Source organism: Falco punctatus, assembly GCF_963210335.1.
Source record: "Falco punctatus genome assembly, chromosome: 7".
Classification (NCBI taxonomy): domain Eukaryota; kingdom Metazoa; phylum Chordata; class Aves; order Falconiformes; family Falconidae; genus Falco; species Falco punctatus.
The window spans coordinates 32,537,929-32,562,779 of NC_137587.1; the positions used below are offsets into that span (position 1 = coordinate 32,537,929).

Below are 24,851 nucleotides of genomic sequence, written 5' to 3' on the forward strand. Positions count from 1 at the left end.
GGTCACCACAGAGAATATTTTTAGACCAGGAACAGTCTGCTTGATGTGGACTAGAACACAAAAAGCGGTTACGTTCTCTTACACTCAGAGCAAGCACTATTTCACTGATGCCAACATCCTCTGGAGATTTATTTCTCCACCCCCTTGTATACCTGTTTAATTCAGCCTGTCCATAATTGCATCTCGGAGATCAGAAAATGACGCTTTTGTCTACTTTGTCTGGGGCTGACTAGTCTGTATGAACAATCCTCTTCTTCGCCTTCCTTCATCAGAAGAGCTTCTTGTGCTAAAGTGTAGGTTTGCTGAACAGCTAGGGTTATGGAAAATGCTGCTATTAAAGGTTTTTCCTAACAATGTAATCGCTTGACAGACAAGGTCACCATTGTATTTACTTGCTTTAAAAAGGAAACAGTACAATATCAACTGAGCATTTTTAAAGAAACCTGCAGCTTCCAGTAGTGCCAGCACCTACTGCCCAATGCACTTGCCTCTGGTCCACAAGAGCATCCTGGAACTTTCGAATAAGCTCTGGGCAGAGAAGTTATCAGTCAAATAGAAAGCTAAGAACTAGACTGATAAATTCTGCTGGTGTAGTGCTATATGAGAATGCCCTTTCAATTCAAAGTATTTCATTGCTGCCTCTGTTCTTTTCTGATGGGGAAAAAAAAAAAAAAAAAGTATTTCTTAACCGGTACTTTTTAAGAAATTGCACCTGAAGCAAAAGAGAACTTCACAGTTCTCAAAAAGGACTCTATGTTCTTACTGAGGAAGCAGTTCAGTCCCCAAGCACTGCAACTACCCACCTCATGACCTACTCATAAGGTGCACATCCAAGCACTTTTTCCACAAAGCCACCTATGCTGCACTCCCAAGGTCATGTCCCCTTCAGTGTATCTGACACCACTTGCAGTTTCTGGGCAGGAATTTCTCATGCTGTAGTCATTATGACTGCATCGGTCTGGACACACTCATCAGCAGCTCCTCAAGGCTCTGTATCCACTTCAGACATGGAGGTGAGAAGGTGGAATTGTTTCATACCAAGGAATACTGTCAGCAATCCACATGTTTTGGAGAAGATACTTCTTTAACAGCTTATAGTTTCTGAGGTTGCAACATGGATCAATGAGAGGTCAATGGCCACTACGGCACATCTGAATTTTCACTTTCAGTTTGGAAGCACCAACTCATGCTTTTCCTCTAGTTCTTGCTTCAAATTGTACCAAAAGCATCCATGAAACCAAGTTAATGTCTGCAGCTGTCTGTACTAAAGAGGTTCATAACTTGTATCAGGTGTTGCAGCTAGCTCTGCAAACCAGTATACTTACTCCTAGTTTAAAATAGTGACACCCTCTGCCCTGTATACAGTTGGTGGTATGAACAGTATCAGCCATATCAGCCCTTGGAAATGGATAATTTCTGTCCTCTACTCTGTCACTTTAAACAGAAAAAGAAGTTTCTGCCTTGATATGAAGTTACAGACCCAATGAGGGCTAATTCAACCCCCCACACGTCCTCTGGCTGCCCGCTTGTAGATGCATGCCCTTGTGCTCCACATCGCTACTGTCAGCATCCCAGATCACTGTCCCAGATTTGTATCCTCCTGCCAATTCCTCTCAAAACTGCAGAGAAACTCACTGCTAACCCAGTTCTGTCAACATGATCCCCATTTGCTAAACCACCTGTGTAACCACAGTGGCCAAGCCACGACGGGGGGCCCAGACACAGAGCAGGGCAGACCCCGGGAGCAGCAGCGCCATGGCTGGAGCCCCACACCTGCCCAGAGCCAGGCTTCCCAGACCCTGCAGACAACCAGCGCTGCCCTGTGGGGACGGCTGCCAGCCTGGGATACGTGTGGTGCTGTCCTCCCTCCCTCGCCCCGACTCGCAGTGAGGAGTTTTACTTCATAATTTGCATGCCACTGTCTAAAATACGCACAGATGCTACTTTTTCTGTCTTTGTTAATCTCTTTGAGCTCCTGCTTTAATTGCAGCCTGGAATCTTTTTCCACACTAGTTGCTAGTATTATTTTATCCTTCCCCTGAAGAGTTCAGCTGCCTTTGCTATTTACAGACATTTCTCTAGGGCTGAATCTCAGTTTTTCCTGGGATATAGAGTCACGTGTTCTACAGATTATCCCACCATCCATCCCTCTTCCACTTCTTGAATAAAGTAAAAAAATAAAAAACCCACACCAGTATGCATACTTCTCTCTCCCCTAAAAGTACATTCTGTCCCACTATAAATTGATGCAACATATGCTCTGAAGAGCAGAGAGAAATACTGCAGAATCACCAACTTGTCTGCTCCACCATTCTACCACTAGACAGTAAAATTAAGTAAGGCTTTTTAATTAATTTTTTTTCTCCTATGGTCCTCTCTGTACTTGATTCCACATGCATGCAAGCATTTTTTGCCAAGCGGCTCCTTTTTCCAGGTAGTTTCTGTAGGATGTAGAGTCTTTCTAGCTCTTGTGTCTACTTTCCCTTTCTATTCCTTATTTGATAAATTGACAACTTCAGCTCTATCACACATACCAAGTACCAGAAAATATAATGTTTCGAAAAAGATCAGAAAAGGCTGGTTTCAGAAAGACCTGGGCTAAACCCAAAACCAGCTCATAGAAGCACTGCAAGGATAGCTTGTATCTCAGCAGGTGCACACGGACTCTTGTTGTTCTCCAAATTCCTCCCCTGTGTAATCTGTTTCTTCCTCGAAGTTGAGTGCAAATTGTCCCATTTTGCTTTTTAGCAGTTCTTGTGGTTCTTCATAGACGTACTTCTTCTCTGGCTCTTCCTCCAGGTTTGATAATTTGACCTCCAGTAGGAACACCCCTTTACACCACCGAGACACAAAAAATCACCTCCTTTTATTCAAGGGCAAAGAAAAAAGGTGGATGAAAATCTCACTCATTTTATATTTCAGGTTTTCTGCATACATATGAAAAGCAGACAGAAAAGCAAGCGCAGCAGACCAGCACTGTAAATAATTCAGGGACATGAAAGGCTTCTCTGCAGAAGCATCATTATATTTTAAACAGCTTTCAGTTCAAATGTTTTCAACAATTAGGAAACAGCTATGTATGACACTTCCTTTTAAAAGCATCACTCTCATCAGTAAGTACATTATTCCTCAGCTGACTCAACGCTATTTGTTAAGATTTCTAAAAGGACCACTGACTCCTATTGTATAATTTGGGTATGACTCCTTAATAAGATCAATCAGCAGCTCCAAAGCTTGTGGAAAGTGTGCAAGTGTGATGCACCAGAGCCATGCAATTGCAAAGTGATGGAAAATAACACTTGCTATGTCAAAAGGATTCTGGGTGAAAGGAAGGAAAAGAGAAGAGGACGGATTTATGCACATTATTAAGTATATATCAGTCACCAGATTTTATCTTCATATTGGTGTCAACATCTCAGAGATTTTTGTAACTCCAGAGAAGGACTATCCAATCCAACTGCAATTTACTGAAGCATTAAGTTTCTGTAAGTTTTGGTTAAAGTTATACTGTGCTGCTGATTGGCTTTTTAAATGGAAAGTGTACTGAGTTTTGTTGAATCATAAGGAATGAAAAGATCATTGAATTTTTAACTAGTTTATTCTCTCTACCTATCGAAGGAACTTTTTTCTTGCAGAACCCCAAATCTAATTCTGCTAGTTACAAAATATCTTTAAACTGTGAAGAGGATATAAGCCCTGCAGCCACATTTCCAGAGAGACACCTTAAGTCTCCTCTCTTGGCACAGAAGCAGGAAAAGAATGAGATTGAGAAGGTGCCACATAGACAGTGGTGGTGTTCACAGAAAAAGACAGATATCCTGGTGCACTGCCGGAGCCTGAAGCATTATTTGGAGATTTCAGGTCACCTACATGTTAGGAGCCAAAACAATATACCTATTGTTCAACAAACTGTTGAAATGACTCACTAGATATTTCTTAGTAAGCTGCCAGTGTTTTCTGGACAGTTTTTTTTTAAACAGGATTACTTCCATCATCTTTTATTCCTTTGCCAGCTTAGTTTTTATGCTGCATTCTGAAACAGGTGAAGTATTTGCTTAATGCTTTCAGAGAAATGCACCCCTACCCTTACAAAAAATATTATTTTTTTTTTTAGCATTTACTGATTTTCCAAGACATATGACAAGAAAAGCAGTTAGAGGCAGTGTGATTTTTACCTATATGCACTCTTTATTTCCCACAGTAGTTTGGGTCCCAAATATAGGTGTTACAATTTTTACAGAAAATCATTCAAAAAGGTACTGTTAATGCTGGATTAAGGCTGGTTTCCCTAGCCAGGAGTTTGCTTCCAAAAGCTTTGCAAAGAAAAGTCAATTTTGAATTAATTTTCATTATCTTCAGAGATAAATATAGTAATTTGATAGCATAATCAACAAAGAACACTGTGGTTCAACGGTACAGTAAATCCATCCTAAAGCTTGTAGAACCAGATTATTTTTTTTAAACCCACATCATTCAAAATGCTGAACTAATATAAACTTAACCTAGCATCTTTATTATTTGAAACAAATTGCAAGTTAACTTTTTACCACCAAGTTTTGGACTACATCAGTTATTATCTAGTCTCTTGCAGCCGGCATGTAAGCAAGGAGCTGCCAAACTGCATATTCTGGCGACTTCAGCAGGGAAGTAAGTGTAAGCCCACATGTGATCTTGGTCACCTGTGGTGCTTTATCGTACAGTATATTCAATATTATATATTCAATATTAACACCTATGGACTAGGTAGTGTTAAAACAACCCCTGGTTTTAATGAGCTGGAGCATTAGGAAACCCTTCATATGTTAGGCTGTTGCCCATTAGCCTGTGGTCCTGGCATCAAACAGAAGGAGGGAAAAATGTCAAGTCTGCTCTCTGTTCATCTTGTATTTTAGCACAGCCACTTGTGATCCAACCTAGTCTCAGACTTCCTTCTATACCCACTGAAGGTATCTGAACACAGAGCAAAAAGAACAGATTCTGCCTGTCCCGCTTTTGCCCTCAATTCCTTGCCAGTGAAGGTCTGGAAGCAAACTAACACCCTGATACCTGTAAATATACTGGCTGGGGAAAGGCTGGGTCAGAGCTTATTCACAAAGGAAGGGATACTCTCACAGATGGTAGTGAGAGACAGTCTTTAAAAGCAAGGAAGTTTTATCTACTACTTTTGATACAAATAGGTTTATAACTCAATCACATATCATCCATTACCTGGTCTTGAAAAAAAAATGGCTGTAACTAAAACATTAAACTCTCTAACTTAGAAATGTTAAGGTAGATGGATTCAAATCTTCATCCTGGGAAGCAATCAAAAGCAGAAATGGAGAAATAACTGCCTACAACAGGCTTCATCAGCCACACAATATGTATCTCATTTCACAACTGCAAGTCTGCAATACCAATCAGGTATCTCATCAGGAAGAAAAGATCCAACAGAATGATGAATTGGTTTCTTTTTTGTCGAGTTAGTCATGTAGCACTAAAGGACATGTAGTGCCACATCTGTTTTTTCCTACTTCTATCGTGGATTCACAATTTACATACCCGGTGAGGGCATGCAGATCGCCCTTACACAAAGATTTGCTTAATGTTCTCCAGCAGTTCACAAACTCAAATGGCCTGTGCAAAGTGAGAAATAGGGAAGAGTGATCTAAATCCTTCCGTGATTCTATGGGAAACCAGATGCAGGATTTGATGCCAGCCAAAGTTAACCTGGTGGACAAAAGCGTTTATTTTAACTTGGTCACTCGATCCAATTCACTGCACAGTCACACAAACACTTGTCCGTGTACGAGCCAAGGGGGAAAAGGGTGTGTTATAGCTCTGCCTGTCTTGGCAGCAGCACTGGCTTATTTCTATTTAAATTGCATGCAAAAGTATGTCTTAATAGCCCTTGAGCCATTTTATTTAGTCTCCTGAGTCACACATACATCACACAGATTTCTGCTGCTGTCCAGACTGGAGACACTTCATAAACAAAGCATGAGTCCTCACACAGGATGGAAAATTATGATATGTCTAATCAAATATTCAGTGATCCAATGGCTGTATTTTCAGAAATATCTGTAGTCTGGTAGTCATAGCAGAGGATTGCTGAGATATGCCACCAACGTGAGAGAAGCAAATAAATTCAGCTCCATGCCCCAGCGTCACCACTTTTCATAAGCACTTTGTAAGGTCTCAGGATGAAAGCAAATCTTTTGATTGCATTTCTATGAAAAAAGTGACAAACTTAAAATTATCAAGATTCTAAAAGCATTTAAAAGTGTAACAGAGTTGTGATACAAACCAAATACGTGTAATGTATGTTAACACAGGAGAATGGACAGCTATCCTGTATCTGCACGGCTGTTGCAAGACAGCATGTCTGCACTACAAGAGAAGTCCTTATCTTAAGAGTTCATTTTCTCTCTCCCTTCTGTCCCTAATCCTTACCTCTACCTATCCTGTGATAAGCCACAAAATAAAGTATATGCACTGTTGACTTAGAAAAGTTTAATTACACGTTTTGTTAGCTACTCACCCCAACCCTATTCCCAATGATTTAAATGGAGAAACTTGTTTTGCACAAGTGGCTGAAGACGTAAGGATCAAGAACCACCTTCCTCCTTGCCTTCTTTGCATTTATCATTCCTACTCCCCTGTTTTGCTGGTGCTGACTTCCCCATTCAGTCTTTGATCTTGTCTGTAATCTTGGTACACAGTTACCTGTTCCTCTTCCCTTCTCTGTTAGTTCTTTCCATCTCACAGCAGATAAAGTGACACATCTACAGAGGTAGTTCCTTTCCTTACCAAACAAGCTGGAAAACCAGAACAATGCATAACTCATTTCTGACTCTGCCCTGAGACAGCTGTGCTTAGAGAAGTGTTACACGTACCTAGTCACTCCAGCTGTAACATTTCAGGTCAGCACAAAATGAACAAAAACGCCCCTCAAGCATCTATGCATTATGCTGCCCAAAGGCAGCAGCTGATGCACCATCTCAGGAGGCCTGATAGCAGGACTCTGTCCCTGCTCGTGCTTAAATATCAATATCACAAGGGGCTGCTACCTTTTAAATCCAGCTAACCATAAAAGGAACCTCTCTATTGGTTATTTCATATCTGAAGGAATGAATATTTAAAAGGCAGTAGGTATTCTGTACAAGAACTGAATCTTTAGTTAGGAGCAGAATAATATCTAACAGGTCGAGACTTTTATATATAAGAAAAAGCTCAGCAGAGCCAAAGATCACTCACTCAGGCATATGCAGAGCAGGCTGGCAGCAGAGGTGTGACTTGCAAAGCGCTCACCCACTGGTCCTGAGTCACTCCGGCTCTCAGCTGGGTAATGTGTTCATCACACAGACGCGGCCCTGCCTTGCACAGCATTCATGCTCCTGTTTTCCCCATGCTGGTGGCACATTACAGGCAGATGAAGATTCCCTCTTCCCAGTTTAATTTTACAAGGGTGAAACATCACACGGTTACACAGGAGCTATGCTCAGGGTGTGGAATTTGACTTACATTAGCTGCAAGATGCCACAGTGGTAGAAATAAAACAATAAACTTACCTTGTTCCAATGACTTAATACAGCACAAAGAGAAGCTGGCTAAATATAGACCGTGCCTGCAAAATCACTTTCCATAGGTGAAGCCTATTAAGAATCCTGCTCCCACTGAAGCAGCAAAGCTTGCTGCCAGCTGCTGTCCCTGGCAGCCCCTCCAAGGGGTCTGCCAGCTCTGCCGGGGCTCGCTGAAACTGGCTGGACACATACAGCATGATCCACACCTACCCAGGCAGGACAAAAGGTGGAACAAATGCCCCTCTGCTCCAGAAATCTCTGTATTACAGCCCAGCGATGGAGTCTGGCTTTGCTGCCCACAGACACGTGTAAGGTCTGTAGCAGAGCTGGAAGCTGCACTTTGCTCCTTAACAGCCTGACAGCTTGTAAGTGCCAGCGGCACAGTCAGAAGTCCTCTTATCCTTTATTAGTTGGAGGAAAAGTACTATAGATACACCTCAGGCTAAGAGGTGGATCTATCATTTGAAGCAAGGACGCGAAAAAAAGAAAAATTAGAGAACAGCTTTGAAGACAAAGTCCCTTTGAATACTCAGCCTACTAAACGGAACAAAAACACCTGAAGACAGATCATGGAAGAGTCTTCCATCTCCTTGCACTTGCAAGTGAGCCCTTGCTATGGTAGGATTAAGTGTTTCAGTGCCAGTCACAACCAATATTCTCCAAAGAGCAACTACATTGCAGTTGGCGTTTGCTGGCTGTGGGAACGGCAGCACAAAGGGCAGCAGCCAGAGTGAGCACTGGGCTCAGGTGCAGGTCTTGGCCTCTGGAAAGGAATTCCTGAGCACTTGCAACATTGCATTTCTTCTAAACAGGGCAGGCAGCTCTGTAACATCACTGAGATTAGATTGCATAAAAAACATTTGTATTTCCTCCTTCAATTCTTTTTAAAAGCTGGGCTATTTTAGAAAAAGAAAAGTTCTTGTTTTAATGATTAGTAATTACTCATTAACATTTTTTCTCCCTTAGCATATATTAATATTTTTTCAGGTCTCCCTTGGAACTGTGAACAGGCAGAGTTCAGGAAGAACTGTATGAAAACAGAGACCACACAAATGCACACTGGATCACTCCTCACGTAGTCACAGACATGCTGGATGGCAGAGACGTCTGGAAGCTCATACCCCAAAACAGATTTTCCTAGGACATGCTCTAGTCATTTTACCATCTTTGTAGTCCCCCACTGGACCCTCTCCACATCCCTCTTGACCTGGGGTGGGGCAAAACCAGGAACAGCACTCTAGCTGCGGCCTCCCCAGTAACCAACTAGAGGGGCATTAAAACTCCCCACGTTCTGCTGACAGTGACCTTCTCAATGTAGCCTAGTAGAGGGTTTGCCTTATTTGCAGTTAAGGTGCACTGTTGGGTTGTTCGCAACTTTCTTATCTGCCGGCACCTTTTGGCAGCCACGGTAATACCCACGTCCATATCAGCTAGGCTACAAGTCATACAGTGACTTCCCAGCCTCTGTCAATGCAAGAGGTTGTTCTGGCCCAGGTGCAGACTGTCTTACTTTTTCTTACTGAACTCCACAAGCTTCAGGTTGGCCTAGTCCATGGGTTTATCCCTCTGGTTTTAGGTTCTCCCACTTGCCATGTCAGTTGCTCCCCCCAGTTTAGTGCCATCAGCACACTCGGGGAAGGCACACTGTGTCTTCACCAGCCTGCCAATGAAAATGTCAAGCAACGTGGACCCCAGCATCGAGCCCTGAGTACTCTGCTCACTACTTGGTGCCAGCCGTACGTCAGCCCTTTGGTTTCCTGGACTCCAGCCAAAGGTGGTCCCGTCAGTTGTTAACCCACCTAACAATCTGTTCCACCAGATTGTGTCTGCAGTGTCAAAAAGGCCATTTCCCACTGGCAGAATCTGGCAGCTTTGAACCTTTCCTGCACCGGCAAGGATGAAAATATGCAGATGGAAAGAGAAGCCATGATATCTCTGAATTAAATTTTTAAAGTCCAAAGCAATCTGAGACCTAGGATTGTAAGAGGTCGTCACTGAACTGCACCATGAGTTTCAGCACAAGAACAGCATCTGTGTGGTCTTTAGCTTACTGGAAAAGCATAACGTTGTTCACAGATGTAATCAAGATCTAACAGAAATTCAGGTGCATTTTAGGCACAACTTGCAAGAATTGAGTAATTCCCAGTGTCAACAACTGCCATTTAAGCTTCACTTCCAAAACCAAAGTACATCTCTTTACTGAGGCTTCATTAACAGTTAACAAGACCATGCTTTCAAGGAGATCACAGCACTTGCAGGAGATTTTGTAGCTTTCAGAGAAGCCACTAAAAATAATAACTATCATGAGATCCAAAACTTAAGTAACAAATGGTAGCAGAAACGCATCGACTGACTCCAGTGAGAACTGGGTGTTCAGATGAAGAGATTACCATTTTGGGTGTACGTACACAGATTAGCAATTAGGGGTAATTGCTTTCAGCTGCATTTTGCTGTTTAAAAAATTAATAACTTGTAATTAACACTAATTTAAGGAGAGATGAAAGCCCTGTTGGTGCTGAGGGGAGACATGTCTGACAGAAAACAGCTACCTCAAATGCAGCTCTGGTGGTGTCAGCTAGAATATTTCTGCTGTGCTCCCAAACCAAAATTACAACAGCTTTAATCTCTCTGTCTTCTCAGGCACTTCCTGCCTATTAATCTTTCCGCTCTGCCTGTGGTCAGATCCTCAAAGGTACAAGAGGGAAACAATCTCACTGTATTTCCTACTACTCTGCATCTGCACATGCTGCCAGGTATCAGCCAGATACTGCTCCTTGGTATCAACCCATAGCCTCACGTAATGGTACAGGACTTGCTATGCTGGTGTTAGTTCCACAGCGGAAGCCTGTGAACCACGCTGCCCTGTGATACATGCTCTTGTACGGCTACATGAAAAGAGATAAACATATCCAGACCCAAGATTAAAATGAGTTCACTGGAAGATTTCCTGGCCATTTCATGTAATCTGCCCTGACATCATTTCCTGCCTTGAAGTAAAAACTGGCCAGTGTCGGGCATGCCTGGTTGTGTTCCCCTGCACAATGCCACGCGAGGCAAGCCCACGCACAGGCTGCACGATGGGCAGGGCAGCCATACAGTTGGTCATATCTACATGAACCTTCAGCTGTGTTACAAGTAAGCAAACCAGCTAAGTGCCAGGGTGATGCTGGGGAAGAAGCTGCTTGCCCATTACAGAATCGTGGTTCTGTGGCTCTTCTGGGGTCGGCAAGGAGGTACACGGGACGAGGCACTGTGCCTGGTCAGCACTGGAGCCAAAGGCAAGTCCATCTCACGAATACCCTTCCCACAAGTTACAACTCCAGATACAATGTACTGTGAAGCAATATTGTCAAAAGGTTTGCCTACTCCAATACTCCACCCTGTAAACTGCCATGCTTGTTAAAGGCTTAAACACATCAGTCTTGTAGACATATTCTAAAGCCATGTGCTCCCAGTATCTGGTCAACCAAGCTGTAAAACCCTCCGGCAAGTGGTTTAGTATGCATATTTCTGGACAGTGGGAAGGGCGGATCAGACCTAAATGTCCATCTGACCCAGAATCTCATCTGCAACAGCAGCCAAAAGCACATATTTATCAATACACAGAACAGGGACCAGTTCTCAGTTGTGCTTCGGATTATCAGACACCCGGCAAGTTAAGACAGTGATGCATCTGTCCTACATGGCCAAGGTGTGGCCATTTCTCTTAACTATATTCCCTCCTGTTGACTACTATCATACTCCTTGGTTCCTCCCCCCCCCCCCTCCCCCCGGCCAGTCTAACTCACATTTGTATTTGGTCAAATGGGCAGCCTTCAGCAACACAGAAACATGTCCCTGGGCCCACAGGAGAATTTCTCAAGTTCTCCAACCCCACTTCACTGAGCAGGCACCAAGGTTCCCCACTGGGGCTGGAGCTGGGACTATAGCTAATTGCCCAGTTTCCTGTACCACTCCAGCACACCTCCGGGTTCACCACACATCATTTTCACTAGTGGTGGAGCTGAGCAAATTTAGGTCCCTGCAGCTTAACTGCTTGTACATGGTTCATGTGGCTTCCTTAAAAAAAAAAAAAAAAAAAAAAAACAAAAAACCAAAAAACTCTCAAAATTATTATTCTGGAGCCCCAACCAGACATTCACATCCTTCAGACAACAGAGAAGCTCAGAGATCTCATTTGATCTGTTTCCTCCTACTCCTACTTCTACAGTCTCAAGTTTAGGAATCTTTTATTGATAAAAGACTACTCCCTTATAGTCACTCCAAGGAGCTCAGACAGACTCGGAACAGAATTCAGTCATTTTTATCACCAAAACTTCAGAGCAAACAGAGGTTTCACTGTAAACTGGATTTTCAAGACATTATTCAGACATTTTGATCTTTTTGGAGCAGAGGAAGCCCGCACTAGTGACTGAGATGTTCAGTTTAGCCCTGTGTAAAACATTTAACCTTTCCACACTCCCTCTACTCTACTGATTTTGCAATGAACACCCTCTTACCTGTTATAGACCATTAACAAAGCTTCCTTTTTTTTGCTTCCTCACCCTCCCCCACAACATTTGGAGAAATGCTGAACAGCTGGTCCTCATGTCCCATGAGCCGGACAAGGCAGAGAGGAAGGTGTCCCTTGCTGCTGCTGAGCAGGGGTGAAGGAAAACAGGAATTTCCCTTTAGGAATCAGCTGCAGAGAATTACCTGGTTGCTTAGAAACATGAGATTAACTACAGCTCAGTTTTCCCCTTCCTTCACACATGCACTTAAGGAGAGGCTGTAAATCGGCTACTTGGGGGACTGAAGCGCGTCCATCTGCAGAGCGAGATGTGGGGTCACTGTGCCAGGTCAGGTGCAGGCAGGGGGGCAGACGAGTTTTCTGCTCCCCTTCCCCCTTCCCAGGCTGCATGAGCTCCCTTTGCTTTGCAATGGAAAGTTTCTTCTCGCTAAGTTTCAGCCACCAGAATGAGAGTCAATCACGCAGCTCCACAGCGGAGTTGCCTGTGCCAGGATTTCGGCTCTGATGACAATCAGTTCAGGGCATGCAGCTAGGGCAAAGGAAATAACCACCCAACAACAAAGAGCAGGGGGTATTTAAAGCAGATGATATTTTAAGCAAAAATTACATTAATTTCTGCACTACTTAGTAATGTTTCCTACATGAGCTGCCAAAGCATCAGTGATCAGCAGCAATAAACACACTTAATGCCTGTCTGTGCCTTCCATACCTCAAGGAGCTGGAAAGAAAGAATGATTAGATACACAGAGACCCAACTACTGCGTCGCTTACCCACCCTCACATAACATGGAAGAAGGAAAAAATGGTCTAGATAAAACAGATGTGGACTTAAATCTTGCACAGTTCACTGTCAAAGCAGTTTAACATGAAAAAGCACCACCACTAATGCAAACAGGAGAGCATAGCCCACAGTGCATGCTCAAGAGCTCTAATGAAGTCTGTGCAAGAAGAATGCTCTCCAAGCCTGACACAACAGGTCAAAGGACAGATGAACTGACATCTGCCTATGAAGTAACAGAATTTGGAAAAAGATACTGGAAAGTGTGCCTAATTTAGACTCTCTCACATTCATCCACATTCACAGACACCAGCTCTCAGACATGGAGTGGAAGGCATGCGCTGTGTAGTAGGTACCTAATAACCTTGTGGACAAGAGCCAGCAGTGTGGTTATCATTATGCTGGATAGTTATTACAAGCTGAGGGTTAATTATTAGCAGAGCTTGAAATCAAAGAGAGTTTGATCCAGACTGCATAGCTATACACGCATGCACACACACACAGAGCTCCTACCCTGAAGCACTTCCAGTCTCCTTCCAGACAAGCTCAACATAGTTTAGACATGTACAAGGTAGCACACCATGCTAAGGTAGAAGTGACAGGGAGCCCATAGTCAGGCTGCTCTTTGAGAGGAGTTAGCACCTACCTGAGTGGGTGTTGTAGGGGCTTTCCACTGTTTTTTGGGTTTTGTGGTTTGGGGTTTTTTTGGTTTTGTTTTTTTGCAATACCACTTCAATGGCTGTTTAAAAACGTTAACATCATTAGAACAAAGTTACATTTTGAGTGTTGCTGAAGTTATGCACACAAAAATTCTCTGAGAGAAAGATATTTTTTTTAGGGACAAAGTTACATTTTGAGTGTTGCTGAAGTTATGCACACAAAAATTCTCTGAGAGAAAGATATTTTTTTTAGGGAGGAAGGACTAGAATTGCCTTCTGCTCCACACTTCCATGCTTGGCTATGAAAAGCAATGAGCTCTGCAAGAACAGTTTTTCAATTATCAGAGCTCAAATTTCGATAGAAGTTATTTAATGATATTGTATGTTTTCAGTCTGGTGAGATGGGGAAGAAGAGGCAAAGGGAACACCGTAACAAAAGAAAAAAAAGACCAAAATCACCAGACAAGGAGGGGGTTTTTTAGATTAACAGACACTCAGATTTGGTAGAGTTGTTTGCCCTTTTCCACAGGGGCAAACAGTTTGCTCTTTGGGGCTACATGAAACATGATGGATCGTTGCCAAGTAAGTCTGAGCACCCTGCCTTGCTCCAGAGATGAACTTCCCAACTATACCCAGGGTTTTTTTTCCACTTAGTTGTCCCATTAATTCAGCATTAACCTGATTGACTCTTCTAGCAGTTTTACCTGTGCATAAGTACTTGATATTCAGTCTGCATTAGGAAAGAAAACAAGAACTTGGATTAGCAGTTAAGGCTAAGTTCAGAATACAGCATGGCAGGGGAGAATCAACTCTCACTGGTAACGTTACAGTCTTCACCCAGGATGGTGCAGGTGTGCAAACCTGGAGATTTCCAAGTCAGACATGGCAAGCAAGGACCACATGCAATTAATAGATGGATCAGACTCTTCTATAAACACCACGGGAGAAAAAGGAAAGGAGTTTGCACTGGCAAAATGAAATAAAAATGACTAGCCAAGCTGCCTAAACAAGGCAGTGTTTATGTAGGACGGTGAGGAGGGGGGAGCTCAGCTGAGAACACTCTGCTCTTTTATTTGCTCTCGTACCGTGTACGGCACAAACACAGGCTGACGTGACTGAGGGCTCCCTGCAAGCAAGTGGGGTGACTTCCCTTTGGCAGAGAAGGATTAGTGTTTGCCGACTCTGTCACAAGGAAATCAGGGCAACCGCTGCCTCCTCCCTGCTGCTCCTACCAGCCCAGCAGCAGCAGGGCTTACACTGTAGTTTACAGCATTTATATTGCTGGCCCCAAATCTTTTTCTGTGTCTGCAGAGTTACAGAAGAGGCAGAAATTGAGCCTAATTCTCTCACAGCAAATGAGAGTCTTCCCAGCCCAGCATTCAGCATTTCACATTCCCACGTACTGCAACCAACCATTCAAAAATGGGGAAAAATCACAGTTTCAAAGGAAGTCTACAGAGCTAGATGAGAAGGTCCAACTTCCAGACATCTAGGGCTTAAGAGAGAGAAAGGCCACCCATTAAGCCAAAATTGTAAAGAAAGTCCTGTGGGTCTTACAAGACAGCACAGCTAGGTTCAGGAATCACACCCACAACACAGCAAAAGTGCCACAACTCAAAGTGTCTGTCATTAAGTCGCAGCTATGAGAAACACACAGCTTTAATGAGGGCTAGGTCAACAAGAGGGACCTTCCAGGTGTGTAATACCAACAGTCACGGTGACTGCAGGTAGGAATAGACTGTGTTTTCATCAAGTTTCATCAACATTCATCAAATGTTTGACAAAATAGTTTCAAAGCAAGCAGTCCGACAGCTTCCCTACTGTTTACACCAAAGCTCTCCCAGATGCTGTTCTGTCACCAGTAGATCAAATCTTGCTTTAGTAAATTCAAGTACATTTCCACTTTGCTCTGCTAGCCATCGCAAGAACAGAAAAAGTTAATTCGGTCCAAACACTGCTCCTGGGAACATCTGACCCTGGAGCAACATCGACAGCCAGGTGAGGGCTTGGGAGACATTCAGGTATCTCCCAGCCTTGGGAGACATTCAGGTATCTCCCAGCCTTTGCTTGTGCCCCCTCCCTGGAGTACTGCTCAAGTATATTCCATGCATAAACAAACTAAGGTAGGATGAACTTCAAATAGGCCTTGCCCTACACAGTCAAATAAGCTAGGGAAATTGTATGTATGATTTGTAATATTTACATTTCAAGCAATTAAACTTCTTGTTTTGATACATTATACATGCTGGAATTACTAACTAGCCTGCAAGCCGGATAGGCGCATTTTATGCGTTGATTTTTACCACAAAACACTGCTGGGTGACTTCGTTCATGGATCAGGCAGACCCCGTAAAACTCGGGTTATGGCAGCATAGCTAAACAATGTTCTCCTACTTACAGTTTTAATTTAATCCATCCGTTTGCTACCTATCCAGACCAAAATTTCACACTTTGTAATTTCAGTCAGGCCAGATTCCAACTGTGCTTTTTGATTACTTGTTATTCTCAGTCAGTCACTGCTATAATCTTACTTATTTGTAGTCATACTATTGAGTCAATGATATATTTTCAAGAGATTACTCCGTATAAATGAAAGAACGTATTTTTTTTCCTCAATAGTCACAAATTAGCCAACAAAAGCAACACAAGAAAGGCAATAAATAATATGGATTTATACAAATTAACATTGAATTTGTTTGTTTCATAATTTGCAGTCTGGAAACACGACCACTTGCACTAGGCTAACTTCATTGATTTCTATTACTCAGACAAGCATGCCAGAATAAAAAGTATGAGGTGAGGCAGGAGCTTTTATTAAGCCAACAAAGAGCAGCTGGAAAAACAACAAAGCAACTTATCAACCAGGCTAATAAAAGATATTACCTCTCTCTACAAACCTTGCCTTGCTTATATCATGGCAGCAACTTCACTATCCAAATATTTCTCATCCTAACAATTAAATTTTACATTTACAAGTCCAAAAGCAGTCTCAGTTTACAAATGATTTTCATCTGATCACTGATTTTCAGTGCAGAAGGGCAAAGAAAGCATGGGAACGCCAGTACTGGAAACAAAGCTTGTATAATTTCACCAGCTTGGGCATTGGATCTGTGAGTTTCTCCACCCCCACACGCTGCAATCACGGCATCCGCAGAGAATCCCCAGCAGCAAAATGATGGGCCCTGGGACCAAATTACCTCCCAGCTGACACTGCCCCGAATTACCATCGCTAGTGTGGGTGGCTCTGTCTTCCAAATAACTGATCTGAGAGACAAGCTGGCTCCCTCGCGTGCATGCAGGATTCCTCAGGGACTCCCGAGAGGCGGTAGCTGCAAGCTCCTGAAATGGCTGAAAGCCTTTTTTTCCCCCCATATTCACTGTCATGGCACTGAATTAGGAGAGCATTTTCCACAAGGCTGGAGGAATAATTGTATTCCATGGATCAGCAGATGAACAGCTAATGTATAGCCATGGGGCAGCGTAGGGATACACAGAAAAGTTTAGAGAAGCAGAATTTTCCCTGGAGCATCCCAAAGTCTGGAGAGGACTAATAAACTCCTTCCAGGAACCAGACACATTAAGGTATATAACCTTGCCTTGTCAGCTGCACCCCCCACACACAGACATGCAGCCCCTTTGCAGTGTCCTTATTATTAAGGAGAGCTCAAGCATCCCCAGTGAGCTTCTCGTTGAGACAGAAATGCAGAGAAATACTCGTGAATTTCTTTCCTAGCCTATTTTTGTTTTGAGTAGCCACACAACTCCTCCTCACTGCCTCAAGGCAACGACAAAAGCAAAAGCCAGAATTGCACACAAATTAGCCTCAGCCCCACCGCTCCAGCAGGACAGGGCTCTGTGTTCGGCTTTTCCAGCTAAACTGCTCCTCTGCCTGCCTCTCCCAGCACAGCCTCCAGCACCAGCAGCTGTGACTGAGCCCAGCTCCACATGTATTGATCCTGGGACAAAGCACACGCTTGGCCCAACAGTCCAAACTTGAAGGTCAGGGTCCTCTCCTCTGCCACTCTCACTGCTCCGCAACCACCATCTGCTGCCAGGACTCTGGTCATCTTCAAAAAGGCAGCGATAAGACCCGCAACATTAACAGCTTGTCTCAAGTAAAACACTAGCAGAGGAAAAAAACCCATCCCTAATTCAGTTTACATTTAACTATAAACAGCTGAGGTACAGCCAGAGGAACCACCATGCCAGCATCTAGAGAGGTTTAGTTAATTGACTTTCAGAAAGTTAATTTGGATTAACTTTTGAGTGTACTCACGTAAATGCAGTCTGTGTTATTCCTTAGCTACACTATATTGGAGTGACAGTGGCCAGGTTCATTGCTCCGTGGTACTGTAAATAAATGCTAAATCTGTGTTTTAATGGTGTCAGGCAGGCAGCAGCTGTTGCTGGTGAATGCCCAGCAGATTGCTGTTTCTCTCAGGACTCTCATCAGGGAAGGTACTGAATAGCCTAAAGATATTATTGTCTAGCAACAACGATTTTCTTTCATAAACACCATCTGAAAAGAAAAGAAAAAATAAGAAAAAAAAAAGAAAAAAATTGTATGTTGTGAAGAGAAGACGGAAAGGCTTTTCTGCTTTCCTGCTCTGAGAACCAGGCTGTCATATTTTTGTATGAGGTGAAAATAACATTACACTATCTTCTGAAAGAGTGTGTTAGAGAAATGGAAGGGAGGATACAGAATTAAATGTATAATTCATGGCTTGTGAGAGCCTTAAGGCAAGACCTTTTGGACATGTTAATTGCTTTGCTGAGAAGTAGGCCAGAAGCCATAATAATGACTCCTACACCTAGGCAAATACATGCATAAAGCTATTGTAACATCCACCTAGGGACTTCTACATCACCCCTCTTCCACAGATGTGCTGCTCGCCCATCTGACAACATGCCAACCAAGGACAAATGCATGGGGTATCAGGCTGATCCAAGGATCTGGATCTAATTCTGGTATGTGTTTCTGTGTATTCAGGGGTTTGGACCGCAGACAGATACGTTTATATAAACCTTGGAGGGTTTGAGGCCCTTGGAGGACCCTCACTGTGCTCAGAGCCTTAGTACGCAGCTCTGTGCATGTGACACTGGCAGAGATGAGCAGCTCCTTTACTTCAGCAGCCAGATTTAGCCCCACTGAGCTCAATGGCAAAAAATTCAGTGGGTGCAAGATCAGATCCTAGTTGCAGACAAAGATATTAATACAACAAGTAGGGAGGATGAAGGCAAGTGTAACAGCTTATAGTTACAGAAGTTTGTGCACGTGCATAATTTGGTGGAGCTAAGTCAAGAACAAAGCATCAAAGTACCTTTTAGCTTCCCATGCCATAACCACCTCCCCCTCCATGTTCCCAGCAAACACCCTTAGACTTTTTCATCCCAGCAGGCAAAATCGTAGGCTTTTAACTACCTACATGTTCAAGTCTCCCCTATTCACATTTTCTTGTTTCAGAAAACACTATTCCAGCCAATTCTCTGACAATACCCTGCCGACTGCTGCCAGCCACTGTTGCTTCTCTTTGTTAGACCCCACCAGAAGTTAACCTCAAGGAGCTAAGAAAGGCTTTGCTATTGCTGTTTCCAGTCTGTTACTGCATCCAGTTAGAGTAATTGATCTGTCAGAAGACAGATGGACTTACCTTTAAAGCACAAGGATCAGTTGCCTTCCTGCTGTACCAGCTTGTCCAGTTCCAGCCCCTCTAGAGCAGTCATCTTCTTGCTGTCCTATCGTAACTGTCTTCCCCTGCAGTATCCTTAGAGAAGTCTAACCCCTTAACTGATACTCCGCATCCCTTTCAAAACCCATCAGAAAGAATCTCTTTTTAAGCCCTCTCCTTCCCCTTTGGTATCATTTACTGATGTATCAAAATTACCTTAAAAACTCATTAATAAAATGCAGATCAGTATTTTCCATAAAGCAGCTTATCTCCATGAGACTGCAGAAATAGAACTACTGAAAGTACACAAAAAACAGAATCTGTCCCTTAATTTTACTTTGGTGAGTGATACTGAGTTGATGAATTTACTGAAGCAGATTAAATTTGTACTGCTAATATACCTATTTACTTAAAGACGTTCCATCTATTTCTCAGGGTCAAGAATACGAAAAAGCAAAAAGACCCGAGAGAGATGAAGAAAAGATGGTTAAAGATTCCTAGGTTTGATGGGTTTCATCTGGAAACCATCAGAACTGACTTGTGAGTATGAATGAAGCTAACAATTATATGATAGCGGAATAAAGTTTCAGTGCAAGTAAAACATCTTTCTTGGGATACTTCAGATCACATGATTGTGAAGAGACAAGACTGCTTTGAAACACATTCTATATAAGGATCTTAACTATTAATCTGTAAATATAAAAAGACTCACAATGAAGGCAGAAGAATTTAAAGAACAGTTCAAATGTTAGTGGAGAAGTAGAATAAAGCTGAGGATTCCCAGACTCAGACCAGACTCAAAATGCCAATGCCTAGCTCTAAAGATAAGTAACCTCTAAGCTACTTTATAATTCAGATGCAACACAGCTCAAACCAAGCTGCAACCCTTTCCATGGGAGACTCTCACCTATACCACTGTTCCTACACCATTTTAACTCTAGCAATGTTACCGTCCTTTACACACTCGTTGACTTAGGTTGTGACATCTACATGGAGCACACAAGGAATTCAGCTTCCCCAAGACCAGGGGTTTACAGCCCAAATAAGCAAACGAAAGCCAAAGCATGGGAAAGGGAAAGTGAGAACAACAGAAAAATGTCACTTAATCATGTGATTTCCACCGTTAATAAATTTTGACAGCTCCCACATGGAAGTAAGGTAAGTAAGCATTAGCAATAAGTACCATTTGGTGTAGTTTTGTTTTGTCCTGTGACCTACCCATTTAGTCCAAGAGAGAGAAGTCAGGAAAAGCAGAATGGGTCCACTGCAACTGCAACACAAAGGGCAGTCTTTCACTTCATACAAAGAATACTAGCACAGATGGGGAATCAACATTTTGCAGGAAAATCCATGTGCTTCCACATTAATGAGACACGGGTTAGAAAAACACAGTATTATACACTGTCGTCATTATGTCAGAAGTGATTTGTTGTCCAAGCTTAGGTATCCAGATGGTACCAAAAACACTCCAAACTTTCTATAAGCAGAAAGCTTTCACTATAATTAGAAAATGGTTTCAGAAAATATACTGATTTCTCAAAGTATTCCTAGTTCACTAACTGCCAAACGTGCCCTGTCTTTTGCTTGCAGTGCTTTAACAAGGAGGATCTATATGCACTAGAAAACCACAAAAGGCAGAGCTGGGGAGCAATAGCACAGGGGAGGGGAGCTGTGCACAACTATCAGTTTACCAAAGCACGGAGAAGAAGGAATTGGGAAGCCAAGCTATACGGTGCTTCCCTGGTGAACACTAGCAAGGTCTTCAGAAACTACCTGGTCTCTGGTCATGCAGGATAGCACCAAAGCAAAACTAGGCAACTACATCATCCATGTTCGTATGGTTAAAAATAACTCCAACTAGAAGCAGTGGCTTCTTCTGATTCAGATCAGGTTTAAGCCCTTACCCCCATAACAGGGTTTAAACGTATCTGAGCCAATGCAATTGAACTTTATAACTAAGTCCCATTATTAACAGACTTTTGTGATAGGAGCCTCAAAAATCTTCATAAAAGCTCTCAGTGAAATAATTGCTTTCTTTTCACTTCACCCTAGCAGACTCCCACAGGTTTGACTAATTTTTCTCTTCGAAGTCAATTGTACAGCTCTCTCAAAAGACTTACCTTTTAAAAAGCAGCCTAGAAAATACCAGGCTAAATTTGACATGTTTTTGCCTATGTTTCAAAGCCATGGAAAGGTTTTTCTGGAATGAGATTACACCTTTTCTACTCAAGTAGATCGAAAATCTATTGCAGAAAAAAAAAGGGGGGGGGGAGAGCGAAGTAGGGAAAAAGAAAGAAATAAACTGCTGGGAGAGTATGTGGGTGGCAGAATTCAGTCTTTAATCTGACAAGTCTATGTCAGCACTTCTCCACAAACATATCTATAAGGGATCTAATTGTTGTTCTCTTTGCATTGCTATAGGTTTGTACTGTCTTCTAATGCTACCCTTACAGGGCAGGTTCGCTTCCTGCTTAGTCTCTTTGCCTGATGTCCAAAAAGCTAACAAGTAAACAAAGCAAGAAAAGCTGACACCTTTCTTCATCTATCCATTTGCCTTTCTAAGTGTCTCAAACAAATTCGTCTTGAAATTAAATCATATTGTCAACCATGCAACACACAACATGGTCCAAAGAGAGATTTACAGACTGGTAACTAGGGAGCTGGCAGAGGAGGCGGCTACTCAGCTGATGGATATATATAGCAAAATCCTAGTCAACAGGATATTATTGTTCTTTGGGGTTCCCAAAGAAGCCTTAAGCGATGGATCAGCTCCTACACACATGCTGATTGCAAGTCAGCGCCCATGTGCAGTGGGGAGGCCCTGCCCAGGGAAGACTCGAGGCTATTTCAAGAGTTACCAGGTCTCAGCACTTCCCATGCTCCAGAGGGAGGAGAGATTAAGAAAACGGGGGGAAACGGCTCAGCAAAGCAGCTGTCATCTATTTGTTCCTTTACATATTAATAACTCATCTCAAAGAATCATGAGACTAAATAGCAATGCTTTCCTCTGCTCAGGCCATGAAGCCAAGCCTAGATGGTGATCACCAGACAAATACCAAAGAGCTTGAGCAACTGGGAAAAGAAGAAAAGGAGTCTTCCAGGAGCAGGTCAGAATGGCTTATTTATATAAGGCTGCAAGACACCATCTTCAAGTCAAAACAGCTTACACTCCCAGGTATCGCAGAGCTTCAATTATAAACCACATTTCGAGATGAGGCAATGAAGTGCATCACCCCTCTATGACCTTCCTTCTCTTGCAGAACATACCCTTCTAATCATCCAGGGCAGGCAGACATCTTTAGGTAGATACCTCTCTACATTCATGCAAGATAAATACATCTCATCCATGCCCTAAACAACCTCTCCCTTGGTCTTCCCCTCTACCCCATCAAGCTCTTTCAGACCTGTACCCAAGGGACACAGAGTTTCAGGACAGATGCAGCATTGCTCTCTGTTAAAATAACATTTGGATGATTCTGAGAACTGAACAGAAGAGCACGATTTGACAGCAAGTTCAGGCTGGGCTAAAATTTAATCCAATTCATTTATGCATGCAAATGGAAAGCTTTTATTAGCATATATACTTCTCAAGGAAAACAAATTATAGTTCCTGGAGATGTTCATCATGAATTACCCTCTTCCAGCTTCTAGTAGCAAGTTTTCTTCCTCCCCAGCTCCACTTTATCTCCTTTCTAGCAACACATACTCAAACCATGGCAAACAAAACTCCTTGAACAAACTCAGTGAACTGAAAGCATAGTAAAAAGAGGCAGAGGGAGCACAGCTGATTTGGATCTTGACTGAGGTAATTCCAAAGCACTTGGAGAAAAAGAAGGTTTTACCTGAAGATAATAAATAGTAACTCATAAAGATGATCAACATGAGACTTCAAGAAAATACATCTTCACAAACAGGGAGAAGTAGAAGAAAGCAGGTTGATACCACTCCACAAACATTTTGTTCTTCTTGCATTAAAAAAAAAACCCTACGCCAAGCCAAAATGAATTGTGATTGTACTTGGTGATCCTTCACACCAGCAGGTGTGCACTGGAGAGAAGACCAACAAGCATGAGCAAACCCAGAAGGAGACCACTTGTCACTAAACATGGGAACATGACACGTGCTGGGACAAAAGATGAGTTTGTAGCTTCATGTAAATTATCAAGTTTTAAAAGTTTACAATAGAGAAGGCAGTATGCATGTATTACAGTTCAGATGAGTTGTTAGATGGCATTGTTTGCCTTTGCTGTCAGATGGTGAAGGAGACAAAAACAAGCTGTGAAGAGAGGAATTTGGTTAGGTAGTTCCAATGGTCACCTTGCAAAGAGAATACCAAGGTTCAAGGCCTGCTCCACCAAAACTTTCCATGCTCACACACAGAGAAATATGTCATTAGGCTGTCTGGATAACTTTGAAATAAATCCTCTGGCTTTCATATGCCTTTGATCCCCAAACCTAACATAAGGGTGTCATCTAGAGAAATACATTAAAACCATAAGATACTCAAATGCTAAAAAAATAGAAATAAATGCCTGCTAGAATGTATTACGAACACATCTCAGTTTTAGTCAAGACAAATGCAAAGCGATGGGAAAGAAAGCCTATGGGTATCACTATCATCTGAGTAGCAGAACTCGGGCTTGGACCATCTCTGCAAAACCAGTTATTAAATACTACTTCCACATCTGTTACAGCCCCATCCTTCTCTAAGGATGCAACGTGCAAGAACACACACGTGTAGCAGGACCGGCAAACTAAAATGAAGTGGGAAGCCCGTGCCAAATCTTTTTGTCATGTGGACATCACGTTAGCACATTAAGCTGTGTTTTCCATGCAGCTCCTGTGTTTAGGCTCCAAAACCAGTCATTAGTGTGATAAATGAAATGAGCAGAAACTTTGGCTCGAAGAACCTGAACTGCAGCAGCTCTGCAGTCAGTCACTCTTCCTAAGTTTTGGTTCATTACTGAAATGAGAATATAAAAGCTCAAGTGAACATTCAGCTCATAATTAAGTGCCTGAATGACAAACCTGTCTACTGGCTTGAGTGACGCAACCTAGGGGCCTCATCTCAGCTTGCTGTGAGCATCCAGACCACTTCTACACCTGGTTTTCGTGATCAATCTCAGCATAAAAGTGAAGGACACAACAGGCACAAAAAAAATCGGGATCCTGCATGAAAAAAAAATTTCTCTAGAGCCATCTGTGGGATAGGCTATGACACAATGTTTAGACCTCCCCCAAAATTAAAGAAAGTCAGGGACTTGGAAGGTACCCAAGCTCTGACCAGTTGAAACAAAATGTGGATATAACTTGCTGCATTAATTAGTTTCCAAACAGTCTTGAAAGACAGATGGGTATCAGCTTTCCAGACCTCCCCAGCTACATATGGATCTCTCAGCACCTGAGGACAGCCCCTCTCAGGGATGTCCAGGACTGCACAGGAATCATGCACTGTCCTTCTCCTGCAAGACGCAAGCTGCCATCACACCAGGGTCACAACCACTTCCTCAATTCACAGTAGTCCCACTGGTGTGACCTCCAAGTTCTTAAAATAAACTCATGATGAGTGATTCCGTCAACTGCAGCATTACAGACAAAGGATTTTATAACGTCCCTTAGCTGTACTAGCAACCAGAACATGGCACTTCCTCTTGATACACACAGGTTTTGAAG

General features: G+C 42.7%; 1 protein-coding gene across 2 annotated transcripts in view; it reads right to left on the reverse strand.

Annotated features, from left to right (window-relative positions):
- Window positions 1-24,851, reverse strand: part of CLMN (calmin) — a 96,882-nt gene that overhangs the window by 45,888 nt on the left and 26,143 nt on the right. The window contains exon 1 of one of the 2 annotated variants that reach the window (XM_080396258.1): window positions 19,161-21,123. The exons of the other annotated variant lie outside the window; for it this stretch is intronic. The gene's annotated coding sequence lies outside the window, so the exon portion shown is untranslated. Of the gene's footprint in view, window positions 1-19,160; window positions 21,124-24,851 lie in introns of those variants that run through there. 2 annotated transcript variants of the gene reach the window in all.